General features: G+C 47.3%; 1 protein-coding gene across 2 annotated transcripts in view; it reads right to left on the reverse strand.

Moving 5' to 3' along the window:
* Window positions 1-15,382, reverse strand: part of PDC (phosducin) — a 110,958-nt gene extending 95,576 nt beyond the window's left edge. The window contains exon 1 of one of the 2 annotated variants that reach the window (XM_086956132.1): window positions 15,148-15,382. The gene's annotated coding sequence lies outside the window, so the exon portion shown is untranslated. Of the gene's footprint in view, window positions 1-15,142 lie in introns of both variants that reach the window. The other variant, XM_086956124.1, reaches the window with a different exon arrangement.
* Between the last annotated feature and the right edge of the window lie 3,763 nt (window positions 15,383-19,145).

The following is a 19,145-nucleotide window of genomic DNA, read 5'->3' on the forward strand; positions in this document are numbered from 1 at the left end:
CGGGGAGTGTCTGTAACCAGAACTCCGGCGGTCCTAGTGTTGGGCAGTACCGCTCCTAAGTGGAGGGTGCAGAAGTCCTGGCTCGCTGAGCATTTGACCGTCTAGAGTGCTTAACCATTTGTGGGGCCTCTGGAGGTCGTTCCCTGAGGAGGGGGGAAAGCCAGGTTGGGGTGTGGCCTGACCTGGAAGGAGTACTGGAGGAAAGTGTGTCACTGATACGCCGCTGGCGTGTGCTATGTCTAGCCTGGGACATACTGAGAATCACCCGGTGATAGGGAGTACTGGAGGAGAGTGTGTCGCTGATACGCCGCTGGCGTGTGCTCTGTCTAGCCTGAGACATACTGGAACTGGAAGGGGGTGCAGAGGGACGATGTCCTTACTTCTGACCCCGGTGTAACCTGAGGGTTTAGATCTTAGGTTGGGAGATTAGGAAACTTCTAGGTCAAGAGGAATCTCTACCAAAGTGGATCAGCTGAAGAGACTGAGGGGGCTGCCCTTGCTGTGTGTTCTGGGGCTCACCTGCAGTTTGTTGTTTCCACCAAGGTAGAGGAAAGGGGGCTTTGCTGTGTGCTGTGTCCCCCCACCTGCTTGAAGAGGGACTGTGCTGTGTGCTTTGTACCTCAGAAGTAGAATAGTTTCCAGGTGGTAGACCAGTGATGGAGTGAGGTCCTGATCTGGTAGGAGAATTGTGTTCTGGTGAGTGCTTCTCTGTGAGGGTGCGGAAACCCAGAAGTAGAGGTAGGGTGGGGCATTCTTGCCGTGACCTCTGGTCAGCCTGAGGGTATGGTCCCTAGGTTGTTGGATCAGTGGTGGTTGTAGCTACACTGAGAGAGAGAGTGGAGCATGGCTATTGTGTGCCAGGGGTTACTACCCCCCACTCTGTGGATTAGTTAGGACCTGTGATTTGGATGGCCTATGGCCTGGTCTTGGCTGTGGATGACTAGTGTGTACCAGTGGGGTACCCTAGTTGAGTCAGAGAGTTATTATTTGGAGGAAACCATGTAGGTTCAGAGTGGCGAAAAACTGGACGGTGTCCCTGCTGTGCGAGGCCGTGTCCGTGGTTTTGTCGCCCAAAGCAGTGAAGCCCATCAGTGGTGTGATTGGTCTACCCTGCGTTTTGGCTGGAAGGGGGTTGTGTTGGACCCGGCCCATTAGGCAGGTTCACCCCTAGACTTTTTGCATTTTCCTAGCCTATTTATGGAACCTGGTGTTGGTGATTTTAGGCCTCTGCGCACTTTTTCACTGTGGTACAGTGTAAAGTGCTTGAGCTCTCTGTGAATGAATGGTGAGTGACCTGCCCTCCCATAGGAATGAATGGGGAATATGTATGCCCATGGTAGTTCCTGATGTGTGGGGAGTGCAGGGGCGAGTTTGGTATGTATCAACTCGTGAGAGTGAATGCTGCAAAATGATGTATGCGACATGGCTGTGTCTAGTCTAGAAGTCCTACTTTTGGAAGTTGGCATATTTGTGTAAGTTGGTGCTAGCGTGTGATTGGCTGGTGAGCCTGGCCCAGAGTGCATGGGCCTGCTTGTGGATTGACTGTCTGGTTTGAGGATGACAGGGGCTGGAGAGCCCAGGAGGTTGTCTGAGTCAGCCCATGGATGAAAGGCAGCATCTGCTGCCAGGGAAGTGGGAGGAGATGGCACCTGATAGTGAAGGGCTGTTCCTGTGTAACTACAAAGCTGGCTCCACCTCCCGCTGGGCGACTGACACCTCTGTCCCTGATACTGAAGGGGACTTCCCTCTAAACCAGTCCAGCTGGTTCTCACACTGCCTGCTTCAAAGGACTTCAAAGGACTTCAAAGGTTTTGCACTGTATAAGAAGGGGTTGTATCCCCTTCCAAAATGTTCTTGTTTTCTACTTGAATCTGCCAGGGGCATGCTGCTGCTGGGGCTCAGGGGGATCCCTGGGCCCTGCCCAGCTCCTGGACACTTGATGGACTGCTGGGGGACTCTTCCTGGCTGTCCCCCTGCCTGGCTGCATCTTTAAGGACTTTTGCTGGGCTTCTTGAGCTTTCTAGGGACCCTTCTTGCTGTAGGGGTCTGCTCTGGGGACCTTTGGCGCCTGGGAGCGCTGTGCTGTGATCCTAGCGCTTGAGAGCGCTCCTGGCGGCATTTTGAGCGTTTCGTTGCACGCATTTTGCGTGAGGATTGGCGGGTGCCACCCCGCTTATTGGATTATTTACTTTGCGAGTGCCCACCTCGCTTATTGCCAACTTTGCTTTTAGTTCGGCTGCCCACGCCGATATCTTTAATGCCTGCCCGCCTGCCTGCCTGAATCGGGCCGCCGCGCTGCCCGCGGCGACCCGGAAGTACCTGGCCGGCCGGCCAATCCCAGCGCGGCCGGCCGGAAGTCCCGCCCCGCAGCTTGGGAGGCGGGAGAAAGGAGTGAAGTGCGGCCGGGAGACGAGGCGGCTCGAAGGAGGACAGGAAGCTGGCTGCCCGGTTCCCCGGGGCTCCCGAGTGAAGGGAGACCCCCGGGGAGAGAGAAGAGGTCTGGCGCTTGTCAGGAGAGCCCAGCGAGGAAGCCGCGTGTGAGGCAGAGCCCGCCCCCGAACAGACGGGTGAGTGTCTGAAGGGCTGGGGGTAGGCGGGGAGCTCCGCGAATGGCAGTGCCTGATCGAGGCAGCATTTGAGCGCCCCCATGGCAGCGGGCTGCTCCTCTCTTCTTTCCGTGATGGAGCTGGCGGTGCCGGTAGAGGCACCAGGGCAAGAGCGGTCCCGTGTGACAGTGGACCGCTCCGACGTGGTGACGAGTGGTGCAGGAAGGGCGGCCCCGGTTGGCAGCGGGTCGCCCCAACGTAGATTAAAGCCCAGATAGACCCAGGGGCCATGTGTGCGATGTCGAGCCCCAGAGGGGGGGCTCCAACGACCCCGCCGTCATTATCAAGAGCCTGCTAGGCTCAGGGGGCATTTTCTGTGGCCAGAGCCTGAGAGCTCCAACGCTGGGGGCATGTGCTGCGACAGAGCCTGTGTGGCTCCAACCCTGGCGCAGTTTGTCTAGGGGCTAGTGAGAGCCCCCAGCCGCAGTGTTGATGATTTTCCCAGCTGTCCAGCAATTAGTGGGCGGCTGCACCGTTTAGGCGCAATTTCAAGAGAGTCCCTGTGTGGGACAGAGAGGGCACAGTGGTGCCCGGCCTTCCCAGTTGCCCAGCACTTTGTGGGCAGCTGCCACGTTTAGGCTTTTGTACTTTGGACTGGCGCTGCATGGCAGCGCACCCTGACTTTGGACTCAGGGCATCTTCGCCCCACAAGGCCAGTTGGCCTGGGGACTGCCACAGGTAGTGGCTTATGTAGTGTTGGCGCAATGTGATTTCTATGCTTTTTAATAATTATTGCTAATGTGAGTTTTTGCGCTATTGATTTATTATGCACCTCTGAATGTGTTACTGCATCATGTGTCTTCCTTTCCATGCGCTGCACCTCTGAATGGTTAGTCATCATGTGTCTTCTTGCGCTGCACCCCTGAATGTATTTTATTGCATCATGTGCTCTATTCTTAACACCTCTGAATGTTTAGTCATCATGTGTTTCTCCTTATTACTCCTCTGAATGTGTTCATGCATCATGGGTAAGGTGTTCTGGTTTATGCCCCTAAATGTGGTTATTCTTAGGTGGTTGTCTTTTCTACTCCTCTGAATGTAGGTTTATTGCATCATGAGTAATGTATTCTTTCTTAGACCCCTAATGCTGTGTGATACTTAGGTGGTTCTTCTTTCTTAGTACAGGTGGTCCTAGTAAGGTCCTGGTTCCTGTTACCAGTGGTTACTGGTGGTTATCTTTGATTATTATTTTATGTTACATTTATTCTTTATTCTAGAAGTGATTTGATATTCTACATTTTATCTAGAAGTGCTATATCTGAATATGACAGTGGCCCTTGTGGCCCTGTCTTGTGTACATAATCCCTGTGAATATTGCCCGTGCCAGTTGGCACCATGTATATGTGTGATTTTATCTGATGTGTTTTTACAATACAAAAGTTATTTTTATAATAACCTTGTGTGGAGTCTCTTCTGTGGTGTGCCTAGTATGTTGTTGCTGTTGTGCGCTGGCGCAAATGCTTTACACATTGCCTCCGAGTTTAGCCTTACTGCTTGAGCCAAGCTACCAAGGGGGTGAGCAGAGGTTATCTTGGCGTGTGACTTCCTTGCCCTGACTAGAATGGTGGTTTCTGCCTGGCTATGGCGTCAGCCTTAGCCTACCAGAAATAGCCAGTTCTAACATTGTTGGTCAGCGGTGCGGATTTTGGACTTGTGTTTGCGCAGTGCCATAGCGACAACTGGCTACATTACAAAACTCTGCAATTGTTTTTTTCAGATAGTCACATGTTTAGGATTATTGTTTTTGATTTTTTTCCTCAAGAGTGTCATTTTCAAATGTGTTTCTGCGCTTTATGTTTAGTGGCAGATGAGAGAAAGTGACAGGGCGGGACGCCATTAGAGGGGGGAGGTTCCCATAGATTAGGAATCCCTTGCTGGGTCCCGTGTCCAATCCCAAATCCTGTCCCTGTGTGGGTAGATGGAAGAGAGGGAGTGTGAGGAGAAATGACTAGCTCAGGAGGGTGGTTGTTCCCTGAGTGTAGTGTGTGTGTCTGGATTCCCCAGTGTGGTAGGATCCAGTGGTGGCAGCTTTAATGTGTCCAGTGTGTTAATTCCCATTCCCCGCTCCCAGAGTTTGGTACCTGTGTCACGTGTGGTCAGGTTGAGTGATCAGGGGTGGTAGTAACTGCCTTACCAGTCCGAGGGGGCGGGGAGTGTGCGAATGAGTGATGTGCTGAACTGGAGGAGTTGGTGTGAGTTTTCTTTTTGTTAAAGAGCTTGCATGAGAGGTGTACCTCTGGTGGTGTGCAGGAGGTCCTGCAGAGGCACTGGACAAGAAGGTGGATGTCTGGCGGTGTGCTAGATGTCTTGCAGAGGCATTAGGGAGTGGTTCCAAAAGGAGTGGCTTGTGTATCTGATGATCCTGTAAAGGGGAAGAGGTTCATGTGTAACCCAGCTTGGTCCCAGTAGTATGGTAGGGGTGTAGGGGCTCACGCCCTGTCTCAGTGGAGGCGGAGTGAGTGTGGGACGGTGTGTCCCACGTCGGCCTGAAACCCTATCTCTGGGCCTGGAGGGTTCCCTAAGGGAGCGCCAGGTCAGGGGGCTAAGCTGTACATAGATCATTTGAGGAGGATCTTCCTGTGTCTAGAGGACGGGGAGTGTCTGTAACCAGAACTCCGGCGGTCCTAGTGTTGGGCAGTACCGCTCCTAAGTGGAGGGTGCAGAAGTCCTGGCTCGCTGAGCATTTGACCGTCTAGAGTGCTTAACCATTTGTGGGGCCTCTGGAGGTCGTTCCCCGAGGAGGGGGGAAAACCAGGTTGGGGTGTGGCCTGACCTGGAAGGAGTACTGGAGGAAAGTGTGTCACTGATACGCCGCTGGCGTGTGCTCTGTCTAGCCTGGGACATACTGAGAATCACCCGGTGATAGGGAGTACTGGAGGAGAGTGTGTCGCTGATACGCCGCTGGCATGTGCTCTGTCTAGCCTGAGACATACTGGAACTGGAAGAGGGTGCAGAGGGACGGTGTCCTTACTTCTGACCCCGGTGTAACCTGAGGGTTTAGATCTTAGGTTGGGAGATTAGGAAACTTCTAGGTCAAGAGGAATCTCTACCAAAGTGGATCAGCTGAAGAGACTGAGGGGGCTGCCCTTGCTGTGTGTTCTGGGGCTCACCTGCAGTTTGTTGTTTCCACCAAGGTAGAGGAAAGGGGGCTTTGCTGTGTGCTGTGTCCCCCCACCTGCTTGAAGCGGGACTGTGCTGTGTGCTTTGTACCTCAGAAGTAGAATAGTTTCCAGGTGGTAGACCAGTGATGGAGTGAGGTCCTGATCTGGTAGGAGAATTGTGTTCTGGTGAGTGCTTCTCTGTGAGGGTGCAGAAACCCAGAAGTAGAGGTAGGGTGGGGCATTCTTGCCGTGACCTCTGGTCAGCCTGAGGGTATGGTCCCTAGGTTGTTGGATCAGTGGTGGTTGTAGCTACACTGAGAGAGAGAGTGGAGCATGGCTATTGTGTGCCAGGGGTTACTACCCCCCACTCTGTGGATTAGTTAGGACCTGTGATTTGGATGGCCTATGGCCTGGTCTTGGCTGTGGATGACTAGTGTGTACCAGTGGGGTACCCTAGTTGAGTCAGAGAGTTATTATTTGGAGGAAACCATGTAGGTTCAGAGTGGCGAAAAACTGGACGGTGTCCCTGCTGTGCGAGGCCGTGTCCGTGGTTTTGTCGCCCAAAGCAGTGAAGCCCATCAGTGGTGTGATTGGTCTACCCTGCGTTTTGGCTGGAAGGGGGTTGTGTTGGACCCGGCCCATTAGGCAGGTTCACCCCTAGACTTTTTGCGTTTTCCTAGCCTATTTATGGAGCCTGGTGTTGGTGATTTTAGGCCTCTGCGCACTTTTTCACTGTGGTACAGTGTAAAGTGCTTGAGCTCTCTGTGAATGAATGGTGAGTGACCTGCCCTCCCATAGGAATGAATGGGGAATATGTATGCCCATGGTAGTTTCTGATGTGTGGGGAGTGCAGGGGCGAGTTTGGTATGTATCAACTCGTGAGAGTGAATGCTGCAAAATGATGTATGCGACATGGCTGTGTCTAGTCTAGAAGTCCTACTTTTGGAAGTTGGCATATTTGTGTAAGTTGGTGCTAGCGTGTGATTGGCTGGTGAGCCTGGCCCAGAGTGCATGGGCCTGCTTGTGGATTGACTGTCTGGTTTGAGGATGACAGGGGCTGGAGAGCCCAGGAGGTTGTCTGAGTCAGCCCATGGATGAAAGGCAGCATCTGCTGCCAGGGAAGTGGGAGGAGATGGCACCTGATAGTGAAGGGCTGTTCCTGTGTAACTACAAAGCTGGCTCCACCTCCCGCTGGGCGACTGACACCTCTGTCCCTGATACTGAAGGGGACTTCCCTCTAAACCAGTCCAGCTGGTTCTCACACTGCCTGCTTCAAAGGACTTCAAAGGACTTCAAAGGTTTTGCACTGTATAAGAAGGGGTTGTATCCCCTTCCAAAATGTTCTTGTTTTCAACTTGAATCTGCCAGGGGCATGCTGCTGCTGGGGCTCAGGGGGATCCCTGGGCCCTGCCCAGCTCCTGGACACTTGATGGACTGCTGGGGGACTCTTCCTGGCTGTCCCCCTGCCTGGCTGCATCTTTAAGGACTTTTGCTGGGCTTCTTGAGCTTTCTAGGGACCCTTCTTGCTGTAGGGGTCTGCTCGGGGGACCTTTGGCGCCTGGGAGGGCTGTGCTGTGATCCTAGCGCTTGAGAGCGCTCCTGGCGGCATTTTGAGCGTTTCGTTGCACGCATTTTGCGTGAGGATTGGCGGGTGCCACCCCGCTTATTGGATTATTTACTTTGCGAGTGCCCACCTCGCTTATTGCCAACTTTGCTTTTAGTTCGGCTGCCCACGCCGATATCTTTAATGCCTGCCCGCCTGCCTGCCTGAATCGGGCCGCCGCGCTGCCCGCGGCGACCCGGAAGTACCTGGCCGGCCGGCCAATCCCAGCGCGGCCGGCCGGAAGTCCCGCCCCGCAGCTTGGGAGGCGGGAGAAAGGAGTGAAGTGCGGCCGGGAGACGAGGCGGCTCGAAGGAGGACAGGAAGCTGGCTGCCTGGTTCCCCGGGGCTCCCAAGTGAAGGGAGACCCCCGGGGAGAGAGAAGAGGTCTGGCGCTTGTCAGGAGAGCCCAGCGAGGAAGCCGCGTGTGAGGCAGAGCCCGCCCCCGAACAGACGGGTGAGTGTCTGAAGGGCTGGGGGTAGGCGGGGAGCTCCGCGAATGGCAGTGCCTGATCGAGGCAGCATTCGAGCGCCCCCATGGCAGCGGGCCGCTCCTCTCTTCTTTCCGTGATGTGGCTGGCGGTGCCGGTAGAGGCACCAGGGCAAGAGCGGTCCCGTGTGACAGTGGACCGCTCCGACGTGGTGACGAGTGGTGCAGGAAGGGCGGCCCCGGTTGGCAGCGGGTCGCCCCAACGTAGATTAAAGCCCAGATAGACCCAGGGGCCATGTGTGCGATGTCGAGCCCCAGAGGGGGGGCTCCAACGACCCCGCCGTCATTATCAAGAGCCTGCTAGGCTCAGGGGGCATTTTCTGTGGCCAGAGCCTGAGAGCTCCAACGCTGGGGGCATGTGCTGCGACAGAGCCTGTGTGGCTCCAACCCTGGCGCAGTTTGTCTAGGGGCTAGTGAGAGCCCCCAGCCGCAGTGTTGATGATTTTCCCAGCTGTCCAGCAATTAGTGGGCGGCTGCACCGTTTAGGCGCAATTTCAAGAGAGTCCCTGTGTGGGACAGAGAGGGCACAGTGGTGCCTGGCCTTCCCAGTTGCCCAGCACTTTGTGGGCAGCTGCCACGTTTAGGCTTTTGTACTTTGGACTGGCGCTGCATGGCAGCGCACCCTGACTTTGGACTCAGGGCATCTTCGCCCCACAAGGCCAGTTGGCCTGGGGACTGCCACAGGTAGTGGCTTATGTAGTGTTGGCGCAATGTGATTTCTATGCTTTTTAATAGTTATTGCTAATGTGAGTTTTTGCGCTATTGATTTATTATGCACCTCTGAATGTGTTACTGCATCATGTGTCTTCCTTTCCATGCGCTGCACCTCTGAATGGTTAGTCATCATGTGTCTTCTTGCGCTGCACCCCTGAATGTATTTTATTGCATCATGTGCTCTATTCTTAACACCTCTGAATGTTTAGTCATCATGTGTTTCTCCTTATTACTCCTCTGAATGTGTTCATGCATCATGGGTAAGGTGTTCTGGTTTATGCCCCTAAATGTGGTTATTCTTAGGTGGTTGTCTTTTCTACTCCTCTGAATGTAGGTTTATTGCATCATGAGTAATGTATTCTTTCTTAGACCCCTAATGCTGTGTGATACTTAGGTGGTTCTTCTTTCTTAGTACAGGTGGTCCTAGTAAGGTCCTGGTTCCTGTTACCAGTGGTTACTGGTGGTTATCTTTGATTATTATTTTATGTTACATTTATTCTTTATTCTAGAAGTGATTTGATATTCTACATTTTATCTAGAAGTGCTATATCTGAATATGACAGTGGCCCTTGTGGCCCTGTCTTGTGTACATAATCCCTGTGAATATTGCCCGTGCCAGTTGGCACCATGTAAATGTGTGATTTTATCTGATGTGTTTTTACAATATAAAAGTTATTTTTATAATAACCTTGTGTGGAGTCTCTTCTGTGGTGTGCCTAGTATGTTGTTGCTGTTGTGCGCTGGCGCAAATGCTTTACACATTGCCTCCGAGTTTAGCCTTACTGCTTGAGCCAAGCTACCAAGGGGGTGAGCAGAGGTTATCTTGGCGTGTGACTTCCTTGCCCTGACTAGAATGGTGGTTTCTGCCTGGCTATGGCGTCAGCCTTAGCCTACCAGAAATAGCCAGTTCTAACAGCCACCATATGCAAGAATACAAGCAGTGATCCCATAAGTGCATTAGGAAAGGTTGCCAGCAGTAATGTAAAAATGCTTTTTTTCATTTGTAATGCCTCCATGTGGTTAATAAATAACAGCCACAGCTTCAATGGCCCCGGCACCAAGATAATAATATTACCAATAAATTTCCCCCACACTACATAAGTTATCACTCAAAAATTAGCTTTAAATATATTTTGGATATTCACCCATGTTTCTCCAAACATTAGCTTATAAACTCCAAAAATCCACCCATTTTTATCTCAAATACACACTTTCGGATTTTGGTATACATACATTAACTCAACCAAACAAAAGCTTCTAATTTAAAAGTCTGGGCTACACATCAGAGAGCTAATTGTCAATAGCAGGAGAGCTGCCATTAGCTCACGAGCTACTCATTGGTGAAGCCTGCTCTGCAGTCTTTACATCTATTCACTCTCCCATTTCCCCCATTAGCCCAGCGACTATTCACTGTTCCAGCTATCCACAGTCTTAGCATTTCTTAACTGCACCATTTTTCCACAACCCCTTCAGTTCTTCACTGTCACACCTGTCTGCAGATTAATGGACAGGGGAACAGAGACAAACATGTGGACTCATGAGACATGGTTTTTAATCCCAGCCGCCTCATTTGACAAATTGTGTGCTCTTAGGCAACCACTTTTTGAAATTATTACTCTGCTCCCACTCTGGCAAGATTAGGAGTATTTAGAACCAAGGATAAAGTTGTGAGCATATGTGTGTTTAAGGAAACCTAACTGGGTTTTACCTGGGAAAAAATGGGGAGGGCCCCAGTGTTAAGTACAGTCATCAAAATGCAATGTGACAGTAACTCTATGCAGGCTTCTCCAAAGTTTTGCTCGTGAGCTACTGGTAGCTCTCCAGCTACCTGTAAGTAACTCTCCTGTGTGGAGTCCAGTGAACTAAATTAAAGCGTTTGCTTGGTTATATTAATATATGTATATTAAAACTGAAAAACGTATATTCGAGATGAAAATGTGTGTCTTTTCAGAACTCGTATATTTATGTTAGTAGAAAATGGGTGAATTTCTGAAATGTATTTTAAGCTGACATTTGTATAATAAAAATCAAATTGTATTGGGGATCACTAATTACTAATATTAACCTGCTGCTAGTGGCATTGCAGCGATGGCTATTATGTGTTACCCATGTAGAGTCATGACAAAGCATTTTTTACATTATTGCTAGCAACCATGCCTGATGCATTGAGGTGGTCACTGCTGGATAATCTTGCCTATGGTAGCCAATAAAATAGCCTTGTTTTATGCTGTTACCCTTACATCTCTAGTAATATTAGTAGCTCGGGAGGATTTTCACTAAACATAAGTAGCTCTTTATACAGAAAAGGTTGGAGACCACTGTCCTTGGAGCAAGTAGCACTGTGCTACAGCATCTGGCCTTCTACTTCAACAAATTGTTTGATCTTGAGCAAATCACACGCTCCATATGCTTCTGTTCACTTATCTGAAAATATGTGAGCACTTTGAAACAAGCTTAAAGTAATAAATAAGCACCTAAGACATATTCTTAGTACAGGAGCACAGCATGGTTTTCATTCACGCATTAACAGCTAGTGACTGTGTTTGCATCTAAACAGCTGAATTTGCTCCTGGAGTTGGATCGTGCAGTACCCTTCTTGAGAGGCAGCATATCCCTCTCAGTCACCAATAGGTACCTCATTTACAGCTCATAAAGGACTGAAAGAGTGACAATTGGCCGTTCTTCAGTGCCTCTCTGTCAGCAGCAGGACAGGAGTCAGGACTGCGGGACAAAATCCACAAAATTCAAGACCTTTAGCCACTCTAGTAGTACTCTGTGGGTTGGGGGGGGGGGGGCAGAGGTGGCCATGTAGATTGCAGGCAGACATAGCCTATGACCCCTGGCCCCATCCCAAAGATGCCACTAGTTACTGAGAGGTGCCATTCTCAGAAATCACAAGCTGGAAAAATGGCTCAGTGAGTTAAGCGCCTTAGAAGTTGCATGCAGATTAAGACACTGCCCTACGCTCCTGTCTGTATCCTACTTGGGACAGTTCATATCTGATCCACCAAAGCGCCTTCAGGCGACCAAAGAAAGGAGGTAAATCATAGGGATTCCACAACCAAAGTTTCTGGAATGGTTTTACCCTGGATTAAGGGCCAAAACAAATCAGCCACCCTTAATGAAACTCCTGAAAGTAGTGCTGTTCGACTGAAGGCATCCGTCAACAGGAGCAGCAACAAAAAAATATGAGATCCAGGCCCCCAATTCACATGTGGTGGGATTTGAACAACCTCTGAGCCTTTTCTCTTCGTGTCTACAACCTAACACTTGTGCCCTGATCATGATGGGCTTAGCTGCTCAAAGTTGTTGGCCCTGCAATGCATAAATTCAATTCATTTAACCCGATATTTCCCTTAGTACTTTATTTTAGGCAACACAACTTAAAAACAAAGGCAACAAAACTTGCTCACTGTTTCTAATCAGTAGTCTGAAAATGAAGCTCTGATGTGAAGAAATATCGAGCTAAATAAACTCTGACTTTAAAAAATGGCAGCGCATGAAAAACAGGCGTTTGGCTGTGCGCTGAGGCGGCTACACCTAATCATGGCCCTTGGAGTGGCTGAAAGACATCTATCGTACCACACAAGCCAGTACAAAAATACACAGTATTGCTGAGATCTGTTTAGAAACTATACTTAACAGTCTTCAATCTTCGAAAGGCAAGCTCGGCAGTTTGTCCTTCCGAGGTCGCTACATTTCACACTACCGAGTTGGGTGATAACTACTTGCTCTTTGCTCTTTACAGTAATAGGAAATGGCAAAGCATGTGACACCAAGTTCTATATATACACAAAAATAAAAATCTAATTTATTATTCTTTTTTAACTATGAATATATGTGTAATAATTATTGCATTGCTATTGTACACCAATGTACAAAACTGAGAATAATGACACTCGTTATTAAAGCCATTTGTGCTTTTTTTTTTTAAAGCTGGATGATTGTGCTGTACTTTTGAATATGCACTTAACACAACATTCTCTGAGCCTGTAGCTACGTACCTGAGTCTTCAGTAGGTGCTGAACCCACTGATCTATCCTCCAGTCCATATTCTGGTATTAGCAGAATTCATCAACCGCACCAGACATTTCCTTATTAGCATCTATTAATATTTTTGGTGTGAAAATCCCAAATTGGCTTTTTCTAATTATGGGGTCAATTTCCACCTGGAGCATGAAGCACTGGTTGTATGCCCAGCACCACAGGGTTATTTGCTCAGGACTTGAAAGGGTTAATTTGCCTTGCTTTCATAATGTACTACTGGATATAGGGCTTACACAGAGCCCGGTTCCGTGCAAAGATTTTCAGAGCTCAAGACAAAGTATACTTTGCTATTTTAGGACTCCCCTTCTTTAGAAACAAGGCAATTGTTTAATTCATTTGTTGCACTCTTAGGAGTGTAGATAGCTGCAAAATTATATATGTTCGTTCCCCATTAGATTACCCTCTTTCTCTTCTCTTAGATGGGGATTGTACCCTGCTAGGGTCCCACAAGAAACACAAAGAAGCGTCTGCAACCTGTTGTATATTACATGCCATAACATTTAGCTCCTTTCTAAATAACTTTTTAGTGATACGGGATTACAATTGATGGGACTTTGTCCATGACTTTTTTTTATGGTTACCAACTTTATTTGGTAAGCACTAAGCCTCCTTGTAATTTTGGGGAAAATGGATTTGTCTTGGAAAATACATGAGTGTTTTTTCCCTTGTGATTATTCTAATTCTTAACATCAGAAATCCTATGTAATTGCATATTCTTAGTAGATAAATAAATGCTGACCCTCCATGAGTTTGGTACATATTTTTGACACATGATTTATTTTGCTTATTTGCGTTTTTGAGATATCTATACTCATACTCATTTTGTAACTTCAGCCTTAGATATAGATTAGTTATAACGCCTACTTTTTTCTCCTTTTCAAAGCTGCTGAAAATTTGCTTAATGGGTGGATGATAATGACTAAAAGTTCCCTCCATCTTATTTTTTCTCCTACAAGGTAATTATTTCAAGTGTCTCCTGGACCTTCATTCTGAGGAAGACCCCATTTAAATAACATTAGTATGGGTCGAAACATTGTCGACTACCAATTCAATCACAATATGTCGCAAAAACCCCTCACTGATTGGGGTGCAGACTTCCAATTGTGATTAAACTGAATCCTATGCTTTTTTGGTACCATTACATAGGTGAATCACAATATACAGGCACGGTATATCACTTGAGAAAACTGCTACCGCTTTTTGCTTAGGACAATTATTTTTCAATTATTTTTCTGAAAAATATAAAAACAATTGAAATTTTCTATATTCAAATATTAGCTTATTAGATAGAATCACTAACTCCAAAATGATAGTGTCTTTACAGTGTTTAATACTTAAATATATTATTTAAATGATTACCTAGATACTGATTGTCTCTTTACTGGATCCGTAATGCTAAATTTAATAGTACCAAAGCAACCTAACTATTTTTCAATTATCAAATAAACCTAATAAGGCATTAAAAAAATCCTTTTAGAATTCTGTTACATCCCAATGATATTTTTTCCCAGGTTCTGAGAGTCACAGAGTAGGCCCACTGTACATTTATTGCAAATCGACAACGTCCTGTGGCCTTTTCTAGTTGCACATAACCAGAAAAGGCAAGTACCTGCATTATTTTTAGTGTGCCCTGGCCCTGACTGTGGAAGCTGAACAGTGCCGCTGCTGGGGTCTTAGCCTTCCAGCTGAGCTAGTGTATCGGTAAGATAACTAACTTCAAAGAGAGCATCAAGCAGAATTTTCGCTCATGCAGAAAAGCCAGCATACATGCACCCATGCAAGCCCACCTGAGACAGTGTTGTAGTTTTCCATTTAGTTAATATCGCATTCACAATTGATGAAAAAGAGGATGGTGGTGTAGATACAAAACATACACTTGTTGATCACAGTGTTAACAATTTCACTTAATTGCATTTTTTTTTCTTTCAAAGAAAAACTATTTTTATTCTACTTGGCTATCGCACTTAATAAATAATAAGCCATGATTTCTCTGCAAATATAAAATGTACTACGATGCCACGATCAACCTTCAGTAAGTCAAACAGCTAAAATTATTGGAACGTCCTCCCTCCCCAGGACCGATTTAAAGACAAATGATTGAGCTTTCGAGGAACGCTGTAATCCACTTGTTCATATCAGACTTTTACCCGGCTGCCGCCTCGAGTCAAGAGGACATTTTAGAACCAAGGGTCCAGCAAAGATTTCGGCTTCCTTCACCGCACATCGTTTACTATCCCTTCCCTGCTGTTTATAAGCAGCTGCAACGCAGTGTGAAAGGAAAATAAACCCGCTAAAATAAAATAACTCCAAAAACTTCCGCAACGGGAAAAAAAAAAATCCAGTTTATCATTTGCAGCGGCTTCTGCTGAATTCTGGGGTTGTGCGTCGGTTTTGGGACAAATATCAGCTCAGAAACCAACCGACCAAATACGTCGTTTAAAAAACTCAAAACTGATTTAAAAAACCAAAAAAACTGTTCATTAGATGTACAAAATTCATATGCTGCCAGTTAGTTGGATGGAGTAGAACCATATGTAACTGTTCAACTAGACTTTCCTTCAGGGCAGTCATAATGGTGGCTCACCTGACCTTCTTGCCTTCACCGGGTGTCCCAGGGGTGTCCTTGAGGGCGTCGGGCAGAGAGGCGCGCGGCGGACAGGAATGTTCTGGAAGGCTGAGGGACGGGCTGAGGTCTGGCGGGATTAGTGTCTGCACTATAATATGACACTTGAAGCAACGGTTTAGGCCGGATGAGACGATTACTGCGAGGGGGAATTAGCCGTGTCTTTGGCCCGGTAACCCTGAGACACCCGAGCACCGCCAGGGCTTCTGAGCCTGTGGCAGAGGGAGTTGGGAGGTGTGCAGAGTGCTGAAAATAGACACAATGCAACTGCTGTAAAGTGAAAACGGGATTGCAATCTGCGAGCCTCGAGGCCTACTGGCCTGCAGGCAAATAGGAAGTTTACTGATGAAATCGACGGCTCTCAAATGCTTGAAGGCCTGGGACAGAGCTCGTTCCCTGACAGGTACAAATATAGCATCCACATCTACTTAGGCGGCTTTATCGTTTGCATCTTTGTAACTGGAGGCACTGTGGTCGAGGAGCACTTCTTGTTGCCACTTCTCTTTCGCCATAATTTAATTACGTTAGCGAATAATTTTAATTCGATTGTAACATGTCCATTACAATGAATGTGACGTCATGATGATTTTTTTTGACACAGGATTCTGTGATTGTTAACTTTAAGGAGACGATGTTTTCCATCAGCATGACACAGTTGTATAACCTCTCCAAAGTTATTCAACACATTTGGGTGTTTTTTAACAATCAATATGTCTCTTTGTTTTCACTACTCTACAAATTCACTGGTAGACAAAGGTATTATGTAATCGAAACCTCTTTAGGTCGAATCGCGTCATGTTATGTTTTCCTTGATTGGTGTAGAGGAATAAAATGAATGCACAGCAACAACGGTGTGGCCTGCTGATGTTTCTTCCTTGCTGAATAGGAGATGCGGATGATAATATTGCCCAATGGCCTTCACCACTGAGCAGTTATAGTTAGGTCAGCGTTTCCATAGGATATACATTTTTTGTTTTGTTAATAAATTTGGCACCGTGTGACAAATCTCCACGAAACTTTCCAAAAAAGTGCTCTGTTTGCCTAGTTTTTGCATGGGAAGTTTAGGGGTGAGCTGTTAAACAGGGGCTGAGACAAAAGGGAGGTCCCAAAACGCAAAATCCTCATGTATTTTCCATAAACTTCTTTAAGAAGTGCTACTGCAAAAACTGCAGAATGGAATTACTCCAAATTTGGCACGTAGCTAGATCTTGGTACGAAGATTGCACATTTTGTTATTTGGCGTAAATCTATTCAGTAATTTTTTTTTTTTTTTTAGAAATGAAGGTTAACAAACATTTGTTTATCTGAAAGGTTGGGTCCGTGAGAGTCTTACCAAGCTCTTGTTGGAGCAACACTTGAAAAATAGAATGTTCTAACTGGGCCGGGGAGCTTTGTTTCCGTTGGGGCCAATTCACTCCTGTGGGAGTCAGACTCCAGCGGCAGCGTGGACTTTGATTGGCTGCCAGCAACCCCAGGAAAATGTTGTTGGCAGCCATCACAGGGCTTGGGGACTTAGTCCCCTGTCCTGAACTTAAAAAAAAAGAAAGGTATAAGGGAACAGGGCAGGGATATCCTTCCTCCTTAGGCCCCAGAGGGACCGCTCCAGGGCTCCAAATAAAAAAAAACACAATTTTTGCTGCTATCCTGCGGGACTCCTGTGGGATCTAAAGAACAAAAAACAAAATGGCGGCCCGGACCACATTGTTTAATTGAGGGGAGGGGGGACTTCGCTCCCTCTTTCCCAAGCCATTATAGGCCATGGGAAGCCCACCCCCGGGGCCGCATTCCATAAGTGGGGGAGTGCGCATGGCGGAGAAAAAAGGGGGTCCCAAACACATTTTCCCCATGTAACTTTCCATAGGAAAATTGAACAGCGATACCACAAAAACGACTGAACAGACTTACTTCATATTTGGCAGACAACAAGATTTTGGTTTAGAATGAGTACTTTTTGTGATTTGATGTAAATCTGTTCTGTTGTTTTTGAGAAATCAGGGTTCAAAATGTTTGCATATATCACACCATGGAGGATCGAGGAGCTGGTAGATCTAGAGATAAGAAATGATTGGCTGCCACCAGATCAACAAGAAATTTAAGGCAGTCATTGTAGGACCTGTGGACTGAGACTGAGTCCAAAATCTTTGTTTTAAATTTTTTTACAGCGAATTTGCAGAAGATCCATGAATCCACAGTAAAATGTTTATAAAAGCCAGCTCCCGCCCTTTTGTAAAAAAAAAAAAATTGGGTGGGCTAGGGCGCATGGGGTGGTGCAATATATTTTTGAGGAGAAGGGCCTCAACACTATAATTGTGTGAGTGCCCCAGGGCCCACCCAGGACACCCTCAGCAATTAGAAGCCATGGGGCCATAGGAGGAGTCCCCAGGCCTCCGCAGCCCCTGTCATCTCCGCAGCCTGCACCCATCACAGTACAGCGGGAGCCGGATCCATTACCAGGTGATTACATTAGGCCCAGACGAGAATACCACCATTTTACATGCTCACATATAAAGTTGACATCTTTTTTTGAACGTTGACACTTGATACACATTTGCTTGCATGTCTGTATGGGATAATATTCTCTGAATTGGTTTTGCTTACATTTACACTTTGTCATAGACATATTATAAGACCCTTGAACATTCAGTGTGAGAGCTAAAGTTCACTGCGCAAAATGTTGATGCTTGTTACTATTCGCTCGGCGACAGCTCTGTCAGGATAGAATCAATAATGGCGGCCTAACTGGGGCTTCAGCATGGTAACATGGATGAAGTTTGTTATATAAACAACATCACTTTTTTGTTTTGTCAAGTTAGAGGAGCATTTTGCGAATACTGTCGAGTGCACCCCATGCCGGAATTCCAGCCCAGCTGAATTCTGTTTACCTCCTGAGAAGGATGGTGCCAAGCTGGATGCCAAGACGGGCTCCCCGATGAAACGTACCCACAGGTAACTGGGGAATTAGATCACCCTCAGGGATTCGTGCAGAGTCGCCACCCTAGTAACACAAGGATAGGGATTTCTAGGTAGGAGCATAACTATAGCTATACTCATACTCAAGCATATATTCTGTGTAACAGCACAATGGTTTTACCATTCTTGTGTAGCTGATTACTCTGTTTTGTTTCCTTCTATTGATAATTGCAGAACAAGTATTTTACATAAGAATCCTATTGCTTCAATAAATATTTGAATTGCCAATTCGAGTATTTCTTGTGTTTCTCTTTGGCCAGGCTTGAGTTACCAAACAAAATGGCTTTAGATTTGTTTCCATGATTTCTCTGAGGAGTCAGGGTTGTCTTGTTCTGATGTTGCACATACCAGCTTTTACCTTGCTCGGTTAGGGGTACGGATGGTGCACTGTGAGCTAGCCAGGAATCAGTCCAACATATCCCAATGGCGTGCATGGACTCAGTCTCGTACAGTTTTCACATTTATGTTGTCCAATAAACGCACAGTTTTACTGAGAAAGTATCAACCGTGCAACATGGTGCCACCAACGTTCTAGCTTGAGTACTTATTTAATGGGTCTCTTGAGTTGTTTTTCTTTTGTGTGCCCAGAGCCCCTACTCAACAACAAACTGGAGACGTCAAGGGTATTAAGGAAAAAATCCTCCCAGCTAAGTAGGGAACCCCTATTTCTGGCTGTAGGTTGTTTAAGTTTGAACCTTCAAAAGGATCAAGCTTCAGGGGAAGATTATGGCCTCGGGAGGGGGGCCACGTGGCCACCTTCCCACATTTTTAGTAAAAACATTTTTTTTAGGGGGCAGGCCCTTGAGGATGCGGTCCCCAGGACCAATATATTAGAAAAAGAATGGGGGCTACACAGTTCCCCTTCTTAACCCCTTCCGTGCTCATGACGAGCTCAGCTCGTCATGAGGTATACCTCTAGGGTGCTCACGACGAGCTGAGCTCGTCATGACCACACCCATTTACATTGAGTCCCAGCAGAGGGGAAGAATCTGAC

Source organism: Lissotriton vulgaris, chromosome 1_1 (genome assembly GCF_964263255.1).
Source record: "Lissotriton vulgaris chromosome 1_1, aLisVul1.2, whole genome shotgun sequence".
In the NCBI taxonomy this organism is placed as follows: domain Eukaryota; kingdom Metazoa; phylum Chordata; class Amphibia; order Caudata; family Salamandridae; genus Lissotriton; species Lissotriton vulgaris.